Source organism: Stylophora pistillata, chromosome 5 (genome assembly GCF_964205215.1).
Source record: "Stylophora pistillata chromosome 5, jaStyPist1.2, whole genome shotgun sequence".
NCBI classification, from domain to species: Eukaryota; Metazoa; Cnidaria; class Anthozoa; order Scleractinia; family Pocilloporidae; genus Stylophora; species Stylophora pistillata.
This window is the reverse complement of record NC_142523.1, coordinates 26,422,513-26,443,788: the sequence shown is the minus strand read 5'-3', so window position 1 is coordinate 26,443,788 and position 21,276 is coordinate 26,422,513. Positions and strand designations below refer to the sequence as shown.

General features: G+C 37.2%; 1 pseudogene across 1 annotated transcript; it reads left to right on the top strand.

The window, feature by feature from the left end:
* Positions 1-11,181: 11,181 nt before the first annotated feature.
* Positions 11,182-15,571, top strand: LOC148731116 (uncharacterized; annotated as a pseudogene). The gene is made up of 4 exons (XR_016001978.1): positions 11,182-11,274; positions 11,597-11,751; positions 12,564-12,661; positions 13,644-15,571. The product of XR_016001978.1 is annotated as an uncharacterized LOC148731116 (transcript).
* The last annotated feature ends 5,705 nt before the right edge of the window (positions 15,572-21,276 follow it).

The window sequence follows — 21,276 nt, the reverse complement described above, 5'->3', positions numbered from 1 at the left end:
TTCATTTGAATTCTGTTGTTTACTTCGATTATTTTTTGCGCAAGAACGTGCCACCACGCGGAAAATACCACCAGTCTATCAAGTTAAAAAATTTTTCATAGATTAGAGTGACGTCATATAACACGACTTTTGTCAGGTTTTCAAAGACGTTTCCTCCCTTCCGTTTCTCTTTTTGGATGAGGGGGGGTATGGCTACATTTATGCTATGCATCTAGTTTAAAAAGGAACTTTCTCTCCCTATATGAAAGCAATGATATGACCAATAATCTTAAGCAAAAGTTAGCGTCGCTAACATATTTGCTCTGATCTTTTTCCTTCATTGAAATTTGCGTTGGACTACAGAAAGTAAGTAGATACAGTATCTCTCCTTTTTACCTAATTTTGACTTTGAGAAGCCCAGCCACATGTATTCTCCTATAAGCAGCACAGACTGTCTCCAGGCCTGTTGTGGGAGAAGGACAGGTTTGGGGTGCACAGATGTTTTGGTTGATCTTTACCTTAATTCCTTCTACGAACTGAAGTCAGTCATCAATATTTGTTTGACTGAAATGCATTTCAGCCTTTCCCGTTCCTCTGTGATTACGAGAGGCTTGAGATATGTTAGTGATTTTTGTGAGGCAGTCATGTGTTCTTCACAAAGATCATTTCGTTACCACCTGAGTCTTATTCATAATTGTTTCAATGAGTTGTAATAAATGCCATGCCTTTTTTGTTTTTTGTTTGGTTGCGTGGATGCAAAGTTACCTAAACTCGACGGCTCGCCACATTTTTTTTTCTCATGAAGTAGACTGTACAGTCTCAGCACCCAAGACGATTTTCTCTCTTTTCCTCGTAATTAGAATATATTAATCAGAGTGAATTCTGCTGTAGTATCTTTGTTTGTTTGTTTTTCATTCCTGTACAACTATGTATTTGACAAAGTGTCAGAATACATTTGAAGTCGAGTTGAGTTCCAGTCTTTGAATATTTGTTTATCTTACCGCTAATATTGATTTGAATATCTCAACGTACAGTCATTTTTCCCGTTTTATTTTTCGGATGGGTGGCATAGTCAAATTCGTCTAAGAAGATTTCACTCCCCCTTTTCCTCGTAATTTAAATACATTACTAGGGATTCTGTTTTAGTTTGTTCTTTTAATCTGTTCATTCTTCCTTTTCTCATTCCCGTTCCACCATGTATTTGATGGACACATCAGGACTACGTAAGTGCAAGCTTTCTTTACTTTGATTTTGGCATAGTGTTAGTAAAAATTCCAAGTCAAGTTCAGGTCAATTCTTTAGATGATTTGTACATGTTACTTTTATTATTGACTTTGTGTATATTTTTTTCTCTTCTACTTCTTGGAGTTGGTGGCACAGCCATATTCATCCTAAGTGATTGTATTCCACCTGTCATTCGTCATTTGAAAATATTCGCAAAATGAACGGTAGAGGGGAAGCTCGTTATGATGTGAAATTATTCTTTTGTTTAATCGTTTGATTGATTTATCGTTTTGTCGTTTTATTCTTGTGAAACAATATATATGATGGAATGATTAAGAATTCAATGATTGGCACATCCTCGGAGACCCAGGGGCTCTTCATGTCCTAACTTGAGATCGACCCACAGCCCCTGGGTCTCCGAGGATGTGATTGGCAGAGTGTCAATTGAAATTTGATGTCAAAGTGAGGTCCGTTATTTGGATGAAATACATCTTCAACTACATGGCTAGCGATTGATTAAGATCAAAGGCTTTAGGCCTGTGTTAAACTGGCTATCGAAGCGGACAAGATGGGTAGATCTTGTGATCTCATTAAAACCATCCCATGGATGGTTTTAATTATCTGTGACTTTAAGGAGGCTCGAAAGGGTTTTTTTGACCGAGCGGAGAATGGATTCCAAGATAAACGCAAGAAAACTACTCGTGAGAGAATTAAGCGGTAGCGCGCGCGTTCGCATCCGCGGAAATGAAATCCTGTTTTCTGCTAAGTTTAAAGCTTGTGACGCTCTGAAAGACGACAGAGCCCTTCGAAAATTTACTTTCACTGGTCCTCTACAAATCAACGAACAAGTGGTGACCCATGGTGAATGTGTATCGGCGGATAAGTCAGAACTTGATTTTGTTGACTAGGAGATCCTTCCTTTCCCTAATTCTGCGTTTATTTCTAAGGGAGTAGCATCTAAGACGAAAAGGAAAGGTTGCGGTTTCTCATCGGAGTGAATACTCCGTTTAGATGATCAATTATTGTTTATCTCCCGATGTAGTCAGTGTGACTTCTATCTGTTCGTAAATTGATCCGTTATAGGGATGGTAATATTTAAGTCTCTAGTCTCAAGATTTCCGTGATCTGACTTGGTGATAGTGCCATACCATGGGAAATGCTAGAATCGTTTTCCAGTTTCTGTAAAGCTGCTTGTATAGCTGCCTCAATTAAAACGTTTGTTAACAGTGACTAGAAGACGCAAGGCACTATGATCTCGTTGTCTTGGATTGTTTCGCCGCTGAAGTTAAATACAAAGCGGACTGAGTTGGTCACTGTGAATTCGAGTTATCCAAAAATATGACGGTAGGAGAAAAGTAAGACAGCGAACCACCGTTATCCTTTATTTTCAAAATTTAACAATTGCGTTTCTAAGATTCCACCCAATCACAGCTTAAAAAAAAAGAACGGTTAATGGGATAACTCGAATCTAGTCGACCTCGATCTCTAGATTGGAGAAAATTCAAACTCGCTCTATGTGGCCGAAACACCTCAATGAACATGCAAAGGGACTATATTGTGAGATGGTTATATTTGATATAGAAAGCTTAAAATTTTTCCTACTGAGACAGGTTTTATCTTAAGAATATTAACATTTACCACTATCAAAATGATAATTTTTTTTGTCATTTATGATGTTTCACAAAAGATGATAAAAATAAAACAGTTGTGGAAATTTGAAACCGGCGGTCTAAGTAGTCTGAGGCTTCTGAGAAATTAAATTGTTCCATCCATCGAATTTTTTTTTTATGACAGCATTTTTTAACCACTTTTTTCGCTCTCTGCCTCAAATATGCACCATTTCATAGATCCCGAAAGACCCGTTGGGAATTGTACTCAATTCAGAGCCATTTGAAAATTGCAGCTATATTCTGAAAGAAAACTGGCTGAGTTCAGTGCGCCCTAAGCAATTAATAATCGAGTTAAATTCATATGTATAATGTCCGAAATCCATTAAGAAGATCTTTATACCGCTTCAATTTCACTAGTTGGACTTTGCTTTTTCTTTCAATTTTTACTGGCATCCTGTTCTAAATTACTTTCTTTTTTGCTATTTCTTTTTCTTTTCTCTTTCATCTGATTCATTTGGGTCATATGACAAATAAGCTGGAGAGTAACATTAATTATGTTTCTGTTGCATTTGAAATCCTTTCTAGGAATAAGTTGTCTCCTTTTTGTAGATCTCAAAAAAAGTAATGACCAATGGAACTTTGCAATAAAATTAAAAAGTAGTACTCTATGCTTTAAAAGATCGAAACTCTTCTCCCCTTTTTTTTTACTGACATCTGTGCTATATTAGTTTATTTTTAATCGTTGTTCCAGTTCGTTACTTCCCATCTTCGTTTTTAGTTTCCTTTTTATTTGATGGGGGGTACTTCTCAATTGCCGTCGTACACCTTGCGATACAAAACAAATAAACAGTGAGGTTTAGTTTCCTCGGGTTGTAATTGATAATTCTGTGTTATGAATTCATCCCAATTTTTGCTCTAGTGTGTTTACTTTTTTAATTAGTTCTCTTTATTTTCCTCTTAATCTGGTGTTTTGGCTCACATTTGTTAAATCAGTTGAGAAAAATTTGAATTTGTTGAAACAAGTTGAAATTCTAGACTGACAATGCTCAAGAAAGGAAAAGAAGCACGAAATTCTCCTGCCTGTTCGTAATTGATATTAGAGTTTACGATTAATTGTCGTTTGTAGTTAATACGTACTCTAGTCACGGTGTTTTCACTTTCTTTACTATTTTTTTTGTCTTCATTTTCCTTTAAATCTGCTTGCATTGGTCCCCGTTTGACAATTCAGGTTGTAAGTAATGCTCTCCTTGCTAAGTAGTCATTGATTTTAATAATGGTTATTGACTAAATAAAACTGCTACAACCAAGTCGAGTCCACGTATTTACCTATTTTTATGGATGATAGGGGACGGTCTAGAATTACATTTAGAAAAGAGCAAATAGTTTAGGTTTCTACCATTCATTAAATCAAGAAAAATTTCCAGTTGCATTTATTTTGTTTCTCACAGACACAGTGGTAAACACTAGAAGCATGCTTTTTGATTGCTACATGCAATTTTTTTCACGAAACATGTGATGACTGAAATTTATTTCTTTGGCAATGAATTGAGTTGCCTGATTGCTCTGGTACATTTAATTTCCTCTTTTCTTGTTTTCTTCATTTTCCTTTTAATCTGGCTCCCTGGCCCCGGAAATTTGACAAATCAGTTTGTAAGTAACATTTACGTTCCATAATAGTTATTAGTTACGATGATGGTATCTATTGAATTTGAATTATATGTAGCAAGTTGATTATCAACAAGTGAAGTACGCGCAGAACCTGTCTTCCTTTCCGTAACTGATAACTGAGTTTTATTTACGAATTGTAGTTGGTGTGCTAATGTGCCTTCTCTCTCTCTAAAATTCCTAATCCTCGCGAAAATTAATTGTTGTGAAGGCGACACTTTCTAACCAGTTCAGATCTTTTGTTTAGCAAGCTGGCATTGGGATTGCTTATGTTTCATTAAAAAAATTGACATTGATTTAGCGTAGCCTGGACTTTATTGCAGACGATATTCATTCCCATAGTGGTTAAAATGTTGTGGAATCTCGAAGCGTAGCTGAGTGAGTCCACAATAAATATCGACATCTCTTAAAAAGATTATTTGAGTGCGTGCCGTGTTGAGTTGAGTAGCGTTGTCTGTACTCATATCGACAATGGCAAATTGGCCGATCAGATTGCGACATTATCGCCAACTGTGGTAAAAAGCTCCTTATCGTGACCAGTTATAGAAAGCGCAATTCCAACCGAACAAGATTTTCCTTATTAAATTAATTAAATTAAACTTTAAGGGCACAATTCTACTTGCGTAGAAAACTCTTCAATCCGGTGATCACCGAGTATGTGAAACTTGGGTTATCTAAAGTCGATGTTTTTTCTCAGCGTATCTATCAGAGCGCCTTAGGACAAGTGAAACAACCTACGCAGAGTATATTCAACCACTTAAAAGAAGTAGAAAATCATCCATGCAGAACAGTTTCCTTTTCTGTTATTATTTGCCTTTTTCACTTTAAGTTCTTGTCTGCACCTGATTACTCTAGTACATTTACTTTCTTCTTTTCTTGTTTCCTCATTTTCCTTTTAACCTGGCACATTGGACCGCAAATTTGACAAATCAGCCCGTAAGTAACATTTAGGTACCTTAATAGTTATTAGTTACGATGATGGTATCTATTGGATTTGAATTATATGAAGCAAGTTGATTATGAACAAGTGAAATACGCGCAGAACCTGTCTTCTTTTCGTACCTGATAATTGACTTTTATTTATGAATTGTAGTTGGTGTGCTAATGTGCCTTCTCTCTCTCTAAAATTCCTAATCCTCGCGAAAATTAATTGTTGTGAAGGCGACACTTTTTAACCAGTTCAGATCTTTTGTTTAGCAATCTGGCATTGCGATTGCTTATGTTTCATTAAACAAATTGACATTGATTTAGCGTAGCCTGGACTTTTATTGCAGACGATATCTATTCCCATAGTGGTTAAAATGTTGTGGAATCTCGAAGCGTAGCTGAGTGAGTCCACAATAAATATCGACATCTCTTAAAAAGATTATTTGAGTGCGTGCCGCGTTGACTTGAGTAGCATTGTCTGTACTCATATCGACAATGGCAAATTGGCCGATCAGATTGCGACATTATCGCCAACTGTGGTAAAAAGCTCCTTATCGTGACCAGTTATAGAAAGCGCAATTCCAACCGAACAAGATTTTCCTTATTAAATTAATTAAGTTAAACTTTAAGGGCACAATTCTACTTGCGTAAAAAACTCTTCAATCCGGTGATCACCGAGTATATGAAACTTGAGTTATCTAAAGTCGATGTTTTTTCTCAGCGTATCTATCAGAGCGCCTTAGGACAAGTGAAAAAACCTACGCAGAGTATATTCAACCACTTAAAAGAAGTAGAAAATCATCCATGCAGAACAGTTTCCTTTTCTGTTATTATTTGCCTTTTTCACTTTAAGTTCTTGTCTGCACTTGATTACTCTAGTACATTTACTTTCTTCTTTTCTTGTTTCCTCATTTTCCTTTTAACCTGGCACATTGGACCGCAAATTTGACAAATCAGCCCGTAAGTAACATTTAGGTACCTTAATAGTTATTAGTTACGATGATGGTATCTATTGGATTTGAATTATATGAAGCAAGTTGATTATCAATAAGTGAAATACGCGCGGAACCTGTCTTCCTTTCCGTAACTGATAATTGAGTTTTATTTATGAATTGTAGTTGGTGTGCTAATGTGCCTTCTCTCTCTCTAAAATTCCTAATCCTCGCGAAAAATAATTGTTGTGAAGGCGACACTTTCTAACCAGTTCAGATCTTTTGTTTAGCAAGCTGGCATTGCGATTGCTTATGTTTCATTAAACAAATTGACATTGATTTAGCGTAGCCTGGACTTTTATTGCAGACGATATCTATTCCCATAGTGGTTAAAATGTTGTGGAATCTCGAAGCGTAGCTGAGTGAGTCCACAATAAATATCGACATCTCTTAAAAAGATTATTTGAGTGCGTGGCACGTTGACTTGAGTAGCGTTGTCTGTACTCATATCGACAATGGCAAATTGGCCGATCAGATTGCGACATTATCGCCAACTGTGGTAAAAAGCTCCTTATCGTGACCAGTTATAGAAAGCGCAATTCCAACCGAACAAGATTTTCCTTATTGAATTCATTAAATTAAACTTTAAGGGCACAATTCTACTTGCGTAGAAAACTCTTCAATCCGGTGATCACCGAGTATATGAAACTTGAGTTATCTAAAGTCGACGTTTTTTCTCAGCGTATCTATCAGAGCGCCTTAGGACAACTGAAACAACCTACGCAGAGTATATTCAACCACTTAAAAGAAGTAGAAAATCATCCATGCAGAACAGTTTCCTTTTCTGTTGTTATTTGCCTTTTTCACTTTAAGTTCTTGTCTGCACCTGATTACTCTGGTACATTTACTTTCTTCTTTTCTTGTTTTCCTCATTTTCCTTTTAACCTGGCACATTGGACCGCAAATTTGACAAATCAGCCCGTAAGTAACATTTAGGTACCTTAATAGTTATTAGTTACGATGATGGTATCTATTGGATTTGAATTATATGAAGCAAGTTGATTATGAACAAGTGAAATACGCGCAGAACCTGTCTTCTTTTCGTACCTGATAATTGAGTTTTATTTATGAATTGTAGTTGGTGTGCTAATGTGCCTTCTCTCTCTCTAAAATTCCTAATCCTCGCGAAAAATAATTGTTGTGAAGGCGACACTTTCTAACCAGTTCAGATCTTTTGTTTAGCAAGCTGGCATTACGATTGCGTATGTTTCATTAAACAAATTGACATTGATTCGGCGTAGCCTGGACTTTTATTGAAGACGATATTCATCCCCATAGTGGTTAAAATGTTGTGGAATCTCGAAGCGCAGCTGAGTGAGTCCACAATAAATATCGACATCTCTTAAAAAGATTATTTGTGTGCGTGCCACGTTGACTTGAGTAGCGTTGTCTGTACTCATATCGACAATGGCAAATTGGCCGATCAGATTGCGACATTATCGCCAACTGTGGTAAAAAGCTCCTTATCGTGACCAGCAATAGAAAGCGCAATTCCAACCGAACAGGATTTTCCTTATTGAATTAATTAAGTTAAACTTTAAGCGCACAATTCTACTTGCGTAGAAAACTCTTTAATCCGGTGATCACCGAGTATGTGAAACTTGAGTTGTCTAAAGTCGATGTTTTTTCTCAGCGTATCTATCAGAGCGCCTTAGGACAAGTGAAACAACCTACGCAGAGTATATTCAACCACTTAAAAGAAGTAGAAAATCATCCATGCAGAACAGTTTCCTTTTTTTACTAATATTTGCCTTTTTCACTTTAAGTTCTTGTCTGCACCTGATTACTCTGGTACATTTACTTTCTTCTTTTCTTATTTTCCTCATTTTTCTTTTAACCTGGCACATTGGACCGCAAATTTGACAAATCAGGGAGTAAGTAACATTTACGTTCCTTAATGGTTATTAGTTACGATGATGGTATCTATTGGATTTGAATTATTTGAAGCAAGTTGATTATTAACAAGTGAAATACGCGCAGAACCTGTCTCTCTTTCCGTACCTGATAATTGAGTTTATTTATGAATTGTAGTTGGTGTGCTAATGTGCTTTCTCTCTCTCTTAAATTCCTAATCCTCGCGAAAATTAATTGTTGTGAAGGCGACACTTTCTAACCAGTTCAGATCTTTTGTTTAGCAAGCTGGCATTGCGATTGCTTATGTTTTATTAAACAAATTGACATTGACTTAGCGTAGCCTGGACTTTTATTGAAGACGATATTCATCCCCATAGTGGTTAAAATGTTGTGGAATCTCGAGTCGCAGCTGAGTGAGTCCAAAATAAATATCGACATCACTTAAAAGATTATTTGTGTGCGTGCCACGTTGACTTGAGTAGCGTTGTCTGTACTCATATCGACAATGGTAAATTTGCCGATCAGATTGCGACATTATTGCCAACTGTGGTAAAAAGCTCCTTATCGTGACCAGCAATAGAAAGCGCAATTCCAACCGAACAGGATTTTCCTTATTGAATTAATTAAGTTAAACTTTAAGCGCACAATTCTACTTGCTTAGAAAACTCTCCAATCTGGTGATCACCGAGTATATGAAACTTGAGTTATCTAAAGTCGATGTTTTTTCTCAGCGTATCTATCAGAGCGCCTTAGGACAAGTGAAACAACCTACGCAGAGTATATTCAACCACTTAAAAGAAGTAGAAAATCATCCATGCAGAACAGTTTCCTTTTCTGTTATTATTTGCCTTTTTCACTTTAAGTTCTTGTCTGCACCTGATTACTCTGGTACATTTACTTTCTTCTTTTCTTGTTTTCCTCATTTTCCTTTTAACCTGGCACATTGGACCGCAAATTTGACAAATCAGGGAGTAAGTAACATTTACGTTCCTTAATAGTTATTAGTTACGATAATGGTATCTATTGGATTTAAATTACTTGAAGCAAGTTGATTATCAGCAAGTAAAATACGCGCAGAACCTGTCTTCCTTTCCGTAACTGATAACTGAGTTTTATTTATGAATTGTAGTTGGTGTGCTAATGTGCTTTCTTTCTCTGTAAAATTCCTAATCGTCATGAAAAATAATTGTTCTCAAGGCGACATTCGGAGCGATTGCAGAATACCCGGCCACTCACGCTCTTTATAAGTGGACTGCTCCCGCGGTCCGCAGTCCCATAGTGGATGAATGAAAGGAGCGCGATAAACTGCCACCGCGGTCCGCAGTCCCGTTGTCGTTGAATGAAATTTGTTATAGGGCAAGGAGTAGGATGAACTGCCACTGCGGTCCGCAGTCCCATAGTCAATGAATAAAATTTGCGCAGAAAAAAATAAACAAAAGGATACTAATTTGATGCCACGAGATTAGCCCGAATTGTTAAAGCCTTTTTAAAAGGATAATAGTTTATCCGCCCAAAAGTCGCAAGTTATTCCATCAATAGCCTTTTTACTCTCATCGGACAAAGGCGGAACGCGTGCGAACGGCTCTCGGAAATGCATTTTGTGAGCCCTCGTGGTAAAAATGCCAGCGACTACCCCCATTAAAGAAAGGCAAACTCTAACCGATTGTCATTGTGAAGTTTAAATGGCGTTCCGCAGTCCCGTAGTCTATGAAAGAAATTTGTCTAACTCTTGTAAGATGCTTAAACGTAATGATCATTCTTAACTGAGGGAAACCCAAACCCTAAAATGAAGGTAAAACCCTAACACTGGATGAAATAATGGATTTGAACAAAATTTGGCTCTAAGTCAAATGTGAGACAAATCTGACTTTACATTTGTCCTGGTCGCAAAGGCTTCAAATGTGTGACAAATATGTTATCATATTTGTCCCTGATAAATGCAAGACAAATATTGTTTGAATATGAAGCCATATTTCATGCAAGGACAAATATTAGACAAAACTGACAAATGTGTTAAACATCATACGAACCCTATTTTACCCCACGGAGACGTTTTTTTCACTCGCGTCCCCCCTTGTATGATCTATTCAGTTCCCCTACTTTCTATCTCTAAGGAGATCACTCAGATTTGGGCATTTTTTGTCTGGATCAAAAGTGTGATTTTTACTAAAACAAACTGAATATTGGTGGAGGCTCGCACAAGGAATTGCGTGACTTGACCGGCGCAAGCCATACAGTTGCCTGAACTGACTGTTAACCGCTTCTACGATACTGTTCGCATCATACATATCTATTACCGCAGTTCAAAATATATGAACTTCATATATTTCATTGTATCTGTTCGTATTTTATTAGTAAAAACCCAAGCCAATGTCCCCCATTAGACTGTCGAAAAGAAGAGAAATGTCATTGTGTTAAAAGTAACTAAAAAAGATAGAACAAGGGATAGGGATAGGGCTAAATCTGCACTGAGGCATTCCTCATGATCCTCAAAACTATCGTAGGATTCCAAGCAGTGTACTTCAGAATCTCTCTCGACGTCGCTAGCGCTATTGTCACTTTCAGATGCAATTTGGAGATGTCTCGATCGGGTACCTCGTCTGACAAAGTCATCACAGTGACTGCAGTAATAACTCTTTTTCCCTCATTTTCGAATTGAGAAAAGTTATTGAGCTATGAAATGACGAGCATTACAGTAACATTTGCCGCTGCACTCCGATCCGCAAAAAAAATATGCAAATTTTTGGAAGTGCATGCGCAGGTAATCCCAAAAGGCCCTCGCGCGACGCTTTGTGTAATTCGAATTCTTGGACATTAACATAATCGGCGGGATTTCGAACGTCACTTCAAATTTAAAGCGTCTTTCGTCCAAGTGTCACGTCTTCGTTGAAGCAAGCCTTTAACCAAAAGTTACTCCGCAGTTTTGTAATATGTCTCACAGAAACAGATCGAGCAATGCAGGGATTGATTTTGACGAGCTTTCCGAGTCACCGCTAACGTCTGGGCACTTTCACCGTCGAACGGTAAGCTTTTACGTGTATTAATTAAACGTGGGTCAGTAAGACAGGTCAGCAATTCACTCGTTTTGCTCTTTGAATATTTAGACAACTCCAGGGACAACTGCAGTCGTTCCTCGAGCGCAAGACCGTCCGCGGATTTCCATCGAGAGATCTCGATCTGAAAATCATATCCGTCGTGATTTGCAGCTTGACAGTAATGGTGATTCAGAAGAGACCTCGCCAGTTTATCAGCCAGTCGCCTCCACTCTCTTGCCTTCAATTGTGCCATCTTCCTCCTCATCGAGGAGCCGATCAACTCCAGCCACCACGCCACTGTCTCATGTAAACGCTAGAGCGAGTTGTTCCGACCACGAAGGGCAGTTTGACGCACTTCAGTGAAAACTTGTTCTTACAGAAAAAATTGACAACTTACAAGGCCAACAGTCAGCACCCGCAATGGCAGAAAAAAGGAAAAGTGAAAACCTTCCACGAGATATGGTGGTGAGTACAGTATTTTGGTTATTTGAACTTTGAGATGTCACGGTGTTGATAACAGCTTGTTGATAACAGCTTGTTGATAACACTTTGGTGCTGATTTCATGCACATAGCCGTCATAACAATAGACGGTCATTTTGTTTTTAAAGGATGAAATTTATTGTTGAGTTGTTGTAGTATGTAGTTTTAAAGGAGCTATGTCATGATATTTTAAGCCATTTTGCTGATGTACAAAAGTTACTTTCAAATTTAGTTTTCTAAGTTAGAAAAACACCAAAGAGGTAACAATAAACCAAAAAGGAACAAGGATGGTCAAGATTGGGCAAGATTGAGAATGGCAGACTTGAAAAACTTGGCCAAATTTTTAAGATGCGCTCTCTGTGATGTAAGCTGGGTTTTTTGTACATGTATGTTGGGAAAGTTCCAGAAGCTCTGGGATTTCGCTGTTTCGTGATCGTCCCAGATTTTGCCAATTTATGTTTTCATATGTTGGGAATGATTGCAGAAATCTGGCCGCCATCAGGTAAATGGAAGCACTCCCGATTTATCCCCGACCATCTCAGATGATCAGGGATATGTATGATTTTGTGTTTTCATAAAGCCCTGGTGAAATGGTGCATGATAGTCGAACTGTCATAGGTAAGTTAGGAGAATGAGAAATGCTGTGGGAATGTGAGCCATTGGCCAGTGTTTAGCAAGTTTTTTGGTTCTTCCAAACTTCTACTGAACAATATATGTCTTGAGTGTTTCTATTAATTTGAGTTACAGAATACATCAACCCAAGTACTTAAAAGCTTAACATCATTTTGCTTTTCAGTTTTAATGATCACACCAACCTTGAGGTTACCCAAGCAATCGAAAGAGGTGTCAGAGAAACATCAGCTTTCAAAGAGGCTGATCCTGTTATATTAGAGTGTAAGTATAGATTAGTTTTCTATAATTATGACTATAATATTTGGTGGCTTAATAGCTAGCACATTGGACTGTGGATCAGACATTTGGGTTTGAGCATTGGCCTGGACCAGTGTGTTGTATTGTGTGTTCTTGGGCAAGACACTTTACCTCCATAGTTCCTCTCTAGCCTTTAACTTAAACCAGCTGTGAGCGAGGCAGGTTCTGATGTTGTTATTTGAACAATGAGACAGACTTATAGCCACAATAAAATTTATTTATACAGGAAAGTACAAAAGAAATTATAATACTGATAAAAAGCAAGGGTGATTGCAAGCAAATCCTCAGTAAAATAGGTCACTAACTTGAGGTTACATGTACTGGAGTTACTTTTTTTGTGACCAAAGGCTCTGAGCTTGTAAGTGCTGGTCTTGACACTCTGAACTACTGAGTTAAACTAACTAACTGTACTTCTTTTATAAGGAATCGAACAATAGCAGGAAATCTTCTAAAATTTTGGAAGTGAGGTATGATCATTCTAAAGGAAATTTAGCTGCAAATCCTCTGTTTAGGATGATTTGGTTATCATAGGAAATAGTTAGGTGTGATGGTGCGACTTAAAGGAAATTTATGATGCAAATCCTGTGTGTATGGTAATTTGATTATCATAGGAAATAGTTTTTGAAGATGTAATTCTAAAATTATAACAAGAATATTGCAATATCATGCACAATTGTGAGCCTGGTCACACAGCTATTCTGCTAAGTTTATCCATTGATGATATGATTGACTAAGAACGTGAAAATTAAGGTGTTTGCATTAATTTGTATGTACTTTGGTCACTTTTGAAGATTCTTTTGTTGGGTCCATTTATCCAATATCAAACAAGGAAAATGAGTGCAACATTCAGACATTTTCAGTAATACTATTTTTCAGAGGTATTTTTATTTTATTCTGGACAATGATCATGATTTGTGATATAATTTTTGAATTGCTTTTGTCACAGGTGCCTTAAAGATTTACTTTAAAACCCTCAAGGCCAAAATCAGTGGAGTTTTTAACCCACATGAGGAATGAGGGATTGCTCCAAGTGGCAAACAAGCAGGATGAAAGAGTAATAAATTCTAGGAGGAATCAAAGGGGTCACAACGTGAGTGAATGATGGTGTACCTATCCTAAACAGAAATAACTAAAAATTTTTATCACATGACCAATTATTTTTTTTTTTGACCAGATCTGTTGTCACTTGCATCAGTTTCAAAACTTTAGTGTCAACAACATTATAAGGAAAGTAATTAGCTATTGTGGTGATTGTTGTAAAAAAATTTGAATTTTATAGCTTGATAGTTAATTTTGTAGCCAAAAATAAAGCCTCAGATGCTTACAGTCAAACTGGGTATTCTTTTTATTGCAAACTTGCAAACTTTTGCCTCGTCATTGGTAATTGATTGACAGCTTGAGTCGAGCATGTTTTAACCTGTACAAGTAAGTTGCAACTTTTGCTATCAAATTTGCTCAAGCAAGTTTCCAAGTTCCCGTTTTCATTTTGTGGTATAAAACAAGGTAATACCAGCTCTGTTTCAAAGAAACAGAGTAAATGCAGTCAGCCATCGCCTGCCTGTTTATCAAGAGACTGCGAGAAATAAGTGACGGACTTAGTTAAATTAGCAAAACCAGGAATCGTGCTTCAAAATTAAAAGTGTAAGCCATAACCTTGAAGGACAGATTTGAATTTTTAAGGAAAATTCACAGTTTGGCAATTTGGAGCTAAGTCTGTCACTAATTCATCTCAGTCTGTTAATTAACAGCAAATATTAGGCAATATCATTCTGTTTATTTGAAACTTAGTTTGTCTTAGCTGACTTTATATGGCAAAATGAAAACCAGGGCTTGAGAACTTACTCAGCAAATTCAAATTGAAAGACTCAACCTGCTCACATAGGTTGCAGCTTGCTCAACTCAGACTGTCATCAAATGCCAATGTTGAGGTAGAAATTTGCAAGGTTGCCATCAAAAGAACATCTGGTTAACATTTGACTATAGAAATTTATAGTCAAACTGGTTGCCTCCTGATAGGAATTCTAGAAGATTGCATTGTGGTATTGTGAAAATATTGATTGACAGCTTGCTGAATGCAACTTGCAACTTTCACTTCAAATTTGCTACAATAGTTTGTGAATTATTTTCAAGTTCAATTTTTCTATATAAAACAAGCTAATTGCTGATCTGTTTCTAAGAAACAAAATAAAATTGCTCAACTTTTGCCTGTTTATCAACGTAACAGACTGCAAGAATGTAGCATTCAAATTGCCATTGTCAGGAAATCACACTTCAAAAGTAGTCATGTGAAATATGACTTTTTTAGTTAAAATCCTATGAAGTGAGTCTGTTGCTGATTTCATGCAGCAAACTTTCAATCAATACTGGAACATTGCAACACAACGCTGATGAGTTCCTGTAAAAATAATTACCAGCAGTTTGACAGTAATTTGTAGGATTAGCTGTGTTGGCAATGTGATCAAAGACTAATTGGTATGTTGCGATGATGTTGGGTCTTTTAATGCCTTATAAAAAGAGAACCTACTGTATTGAAACTGATAGGGCAGGAAGTACCTGAGTAGGAGTTTTTTGGAAGTAACTCCTCTTTATGAATCATAACACACTAAGTACAGTTCATGTGAAAATGTTTTGTCGAGAATATCTTGCTGGCAGGAGTGTTGTAAAGACTTAAAATCAATGATGTTATCTTTTAAACTTACCTTGTAGCTTTTCCCCATTATTGAGGTTATATTCTGTATCACATATATAGTATAAAATATAAGTGTACATGGGCTGATTAAATACATTTATTTATTAAGTGTTAATTTCCTTTAACAGAAATGGTTTTGTTTGTACATAAAGGAGAAATGTTAGATAAATTTTCCATTTACTATACATTTATGTGTGTTGATTTTAGTCAGGACTGGGTATGGGATGATTGGACATGAGAGGATTACATTAATCAAAGTAAATGCGATTCCATTTTAAACTGCCACTGAAACAATGAAATTTCTGATGTTTTATTGAATGCAGTGTATTATTGGGTACTTGCAACCCTAATACTGAAATAACATGTGGAAAAAGCAATTTTGTGTAAATTGACAACAGGGTCAATGGAGGAGAAGAGAATTTTGGATTATTCCATGACAAAGATGATATTTGCCCTACATTTGTCCTGAATTTGTTCTTACAAATGTCATCTTTAACGCATTTGTCCTTGTTTAGAGGAGGACAAATCATGATATTTAATTCAGATTAATACCACATTTGTCCATATTTACACCCAAAAGCAAATGGACAATTATCCTGTTTATCTTTAGGACAAATGTCATATTTGTCTTCAGGTCAATTACTGACAAATATGACAAACCACATTTGAACCACATTTGGACTGCATTTTTCTGACGTCAAATCTGATTTTTCGCCCAGTGTAACCGCAAAAAGAAGCTAATCGTTAACCATTATAACTATTCTAAGTTGTTTAACCCTGATCAGTATTCTTAGTGGACATGAATAGTAACCTAATTCGATTTAACAACACGGGTAAGCTATAGATTTATAATGAAGGCTTAAGAGAAAGCTACCTAATTAGTGGTGTCGTTAACGCGCGGCAAAATTAAGAGCAATGCTTCATTTCAAATAGCCATAAATTTGACTTTATTTAAATTACATCGTACATTATTGAAAAAAAAGGAGATTTGTTGGATGAACTAACCTAAGTTTAAAAGCACCTAACTTGGAAAATATTCTAAAGGGAGTGGGAAAGTGACAGGCTTAAATGAATTTACATGCATGGCGAGTTAAAAAACTTCTTTGGCACGGTAAGACACGAGAAGTTGATGAAAACGTTTCTTAAAATTACTGAAGGAAGTTATTTGAGTGAAGATAATTAAGGCTGAGTAATGTCTCTATGTTTTGGTATAGCCAAAACAATATGAAACTCATTACTTGTTACTGGTGCTGTGGTCGGATACGGGTCTGGTTTCGACTTCACAAAGACTTTGTTTGTAGCTCTAGCCCGTGGAACACGGAATTGTGCTATTCTTCCAAGCCCATCTACCTGCAAGGACTCTGTGGCGCGCTCGTACTCTGCCTCAGCGATTGTTCGAGATGATCTCTTTCCATGCTTAAAGGCTTTGTACGTTACTGCCGGTCCAGGTGACAAAAGGATGCTCTCCTCGACTGAATCGCTCGTTGGTTGTTCGATCGTTTTATCTCAAAACGAATTAATAAATTATTCGAGGAACTAGAGGAGAATAAAAGAGAGTTACACAAGAATTAAGGCATGTAAGAAAAGGATTGAATTGGGAAGAAAAACTTAAACGAGTATTTTACAATGAGTGCTCTACTGGTAAAATTCAGTTACCGTAGCCACAGACTTTCGACGGAGGGCATTCCTTTCAAATGTAGGCAAAATGCGACTTAATAGTAAAATATGTTGCTTTAAAAATAAACTTCTGTTGCTTTACCTGACATAAGATTCCCTTCTGAGTCTCAAGATGGTTAACGAAGACTGAGGCATTCTCCAGCGTTGACTTGCTTATTTTGGTTGGAGGTTCCGTGGAAGGGACGCCAGCGAGCAGTTTGGCTATGACGTGATTGAAGACGTGTAGGGCTGTAGCTAGGCGGGGGATAAGTTCTGGTGTCTTGGATTTTGGAGGCACTGTGCCGTCTTGAATTGCTTCATTTACCTCTGCGACAGACATGTCAAGGTTTTCTCGCACAATGGCGATTGCGTCGTCCTCAAAGGTGTAAACTGTATTGTTGGCAATATTATTAATAGTCAGAAAGAGTTCCTCGAAATCGCTTATGACTTCGGTTGATCGGTAGTCTTTAGCAGCCTCCATTTTGGAAAGCGTAGACCTGAAAGCGAGAGGAGTTGCAAATCAAATTCGGTCGATTAAACCGTGGCCATGGTCCATCTTTGCGATAAGCTTGGAGGCGTTTAACAATTGTGTTGAGCCAAGGATGCTGAAAGCAGTGTTAGGTGGTATTAGTCTCGTGTCTTCCGTTGAGTAGTGATAGGAACAGCGCTCACCAGAGAACAGTTTGCAGAGTAGCTGGACGTCTCCTGTGGCGTTTTCATCGTCTGACTTCATCAATCTGTTGATTCTGTAAAACACCTCCGGAGATAATAGAATGGCTTTCTTTTTCTGGGCCAGATGCTTCACCAGACCTGACGAAGTTGTTTTGCTGAGTACAGATGAGGTTAGGTCTGAAGCTTCTAAGGGATCTTGAGCTGCGTGCTGTATCGCAGACGATTTTCCTGTTGTAGAAACAAAAAGTCTTGTTTATGAAAAGGGCCCTTAAAAATAAGGGTTAAATTAGAATTAGCAAGAGGTTTGCAAGACTAACCAGATACGATCTAACCCATGTAAACCGTTGCCGAACGGAAGAAAAAGATAGGAAATTTTTGGTTAAGGCATCGTAAAACCAAATATACATATTTTATACTCACCAGTCCCTGGAAATCCAACAAATATGGTGAACAGGTTAAGAGGCTGCCTGTGGGTGGAAATGACTTCAACGCGGGAGTCGTTGCATGCGAGGATAAAGGCTGTTGTAGTAAGAAAAGTGGGAATAAAATAGCTTTCTGAGCTTCCAACCGATACAGCCTTATTTTTAACAAAACGGTGTATTTCGTTGTCAGTGAAGAGCTTGCTGTAAGGAAATTGTATAGAATTCAATCGTCGCTGTAAATTCACTCACGTCTGTTCGTTCTGCTTGTAAAGCTTGCAAACGGTATACATTCTTGAAGGGATTACCACGAGTACAACTAGAATATCATATCCTCAGCTTAATACAGTGAACTAAGAAAGAGGTTAACATGACTGGAATAACGTGAGCTGTTGTTTGAGACGCCGGCACTAAGATTTATGCTAGTGGTATTGTTCTGGCGAGTAACTGCAAGCAATTTTCGTTTGTTCATTATTTAAAAGTTGTTAAATCTCTGAAATTAAAATTTAAGGAATAAAAAGAATTTTGTTCTCACATTTAATAAGATATCATATCCTTAGGACAAACAAAGGGAGGCGGTTGTATTGATTAAAAAAGGTAGTTTATTGAGACATGTTTACAAGTGTGTATAGGATCGAAAAAACCTCGGCAATCCAGCAGTGGCACACAAACTCCACCTGAAGCCCAAAAACAAGACAAGGTGATGCAATGTGGCATGCTAAAGGGAAGTTATGCGCGAGATGAGAAAAAGCAGAGAAAATGGCGTTACGATGACTTGATTGTTTTACTGAACGATAAAGATAGACTTATTCAGTGGTTAATGGGGGAAGGTTTGCTGGCCAAATCTCGATTATGTTCTACTTGTGGAGGCGACATGAAACCTTGTTAATTGCGATGACCGCTTTTGTAAATATAGTAAAAAGTTTTCCACGATTAGCTTGCGCCTCCTCGGACTAAGTATGTAAGGTTTAATTTGAGATGTGTGTAATTACTATTAATAGTTCGCGTAAACGCGCGGCGATGACTGTATTTAATAGTTCGCTTCGCTGTTTGTTAATCGGTAGTTAATATTTATTAAAGTTCATAGAAAAAGAATTTCCAAAAAATTAATCAATTTCTTTATTTTGGTTGAGGGGTTGATGCGGTCGATTCGCAACGTGCGGCGATGACTGTATTTAATGATGCGGTCGGTTTAGCAAAAGACTTGCCACTGCGGACTGCGGGGGCAGCATTATTAAACACCACTGCGGGACTGCGGTGGCAATTTCTCAAGTAAGGCATTTTTGTGGCCGGATATTCTGCAATCTAGCCCGATATTTTCTAACCAGATCAGATCTTTTGTTCAGCAAGTTGACATTGCGATTGCTTAAGGTACATTAAACAAACTGACAGTGGTTTAGCGGAGTCTGTACTCTTATCGACAACGATATTCATCCTCACAGTGGTCAAAATGTTGTGGACTCTTCAAGCGCAACCGATTGGTCGACAACAAATATCGAGGTCAAATGAAATGATTATTTCATTGCGTGTCACGTTGGCATGAGCAGCTTTGTGTGTACTCATATCAACAACGGCAAATTGGCCGATCACATTGCGACATTATTGCCACTTGTGGTAAAAAAGTTCCTTGTAGTAACCAGTAATAGAAAGCACAGTTCCAACCGAACTAAATAACTTTTTAATGGAATTTTTTAATTAAAAACTTGAGCGTGTAATTCTGCTTTCGTAGAATACCCTTCAGTCTGATGATCGCTTAGTAGGGGAAACTTAAGTGATCTAAAATCGATAATTTCCTCAACGTATCTATCAGATCACTTTAGGACAAGTGAAACAACCTACGCAGAGTATATTCAGCTACTTAAAAAAGAAGAATATCATTCGCGCACAACAGTTTCGTTGTGTGTTATCATTTGCCTTTTTCAGTTTGGGATCATTGGCCTTTGTACACGTTAAATCTCTTACTAACACAAAAATGATTTCGCACAATGCGGTGAAAGAAAAAATGTACTATTTAGTATCGGTGTGTTCTCTTTGTACATGTGTAATCATTTTGTATCAAACACTTCAATTCAACTAACAATTTATTTTGTCGTTCTTTCCTCTTTAAAATTATGGTTTATGGACATTTTAGCGGGTAAGAAAATATTTTAATTCAGAAATCATGTTTCAAGCAATACGTTAAAAATTTGAAAATTTAACAGTACTTCCCGAAGCATTTCTCTTTATTGTTACTCTTCAAAGTGGTTTGCGATTCATGTAAATTTTGGTGAAATAAAGCAATTTAACCTTCTTAGCTTTGCAAAGTATATTAAGTTTTGTTTCTCTTGTAAGTCAGTCACTATTTCTCGCTATCATCATCATCTCTTTGCCTTTCTTTTTCTTCCTTTTTTGGCAGTGAAATGTCGCTTTATCTTTTGTTAAGGAACATTAATCGTTTTCGCATGCCTGTAAATGGTTCACTTATCCGAAAACAGGAGCCCATAACTTGGAGCGTTTGACTGCTCTTTGTTTCTGTTTGCTATCTCTTGTGTCCGCAAGAGATTATGATATAAGTACAAAAATATTTTCAAAGACAAAAGTTAATTCGCATTGATAATTTCTATATTAAACCGGCTTTAAACTGACACAACATTTAAGTTTAATTATGTGCTTTTTCTATTTTATATTGTCACCGACGTGTCATTGACAAAAAAGGTCGTAAGTATCTTCTTTTTTTTTTTTTTTACTATTTCTCATTCATTTTCACATTTCTGACGCACCAGTCAGTCATTATGAGAGAGACACTGAGTTACTACGATTTTTCGTTATCTCCTTTCGCGAAAGAGTAGAGTTGTAAGCTTTCCAGACAATGAATCGGGCGGGCATAGTTTTCGCCTCAGTCGTCGTTTATAATTGCAGCCAAGAGGAATATTTTTGCAAAGTGAACTTTTTACCAATGGTGGTTGACAATATGTCAAAGACTCTTTTTCGGTCAGACTTCCCCATTCAGTGCCGATATGATCACTATTTCAAGTACTCAACAGTTTTGGCAAGCTTTCCATTAACAAGACACTTTGTCTTAACCATACCAAGATCAAGAACTATGAAAGGAATAACAATTGTGCATCACTTAATAAAATTTCTCTCTTTTACCATTACCTACC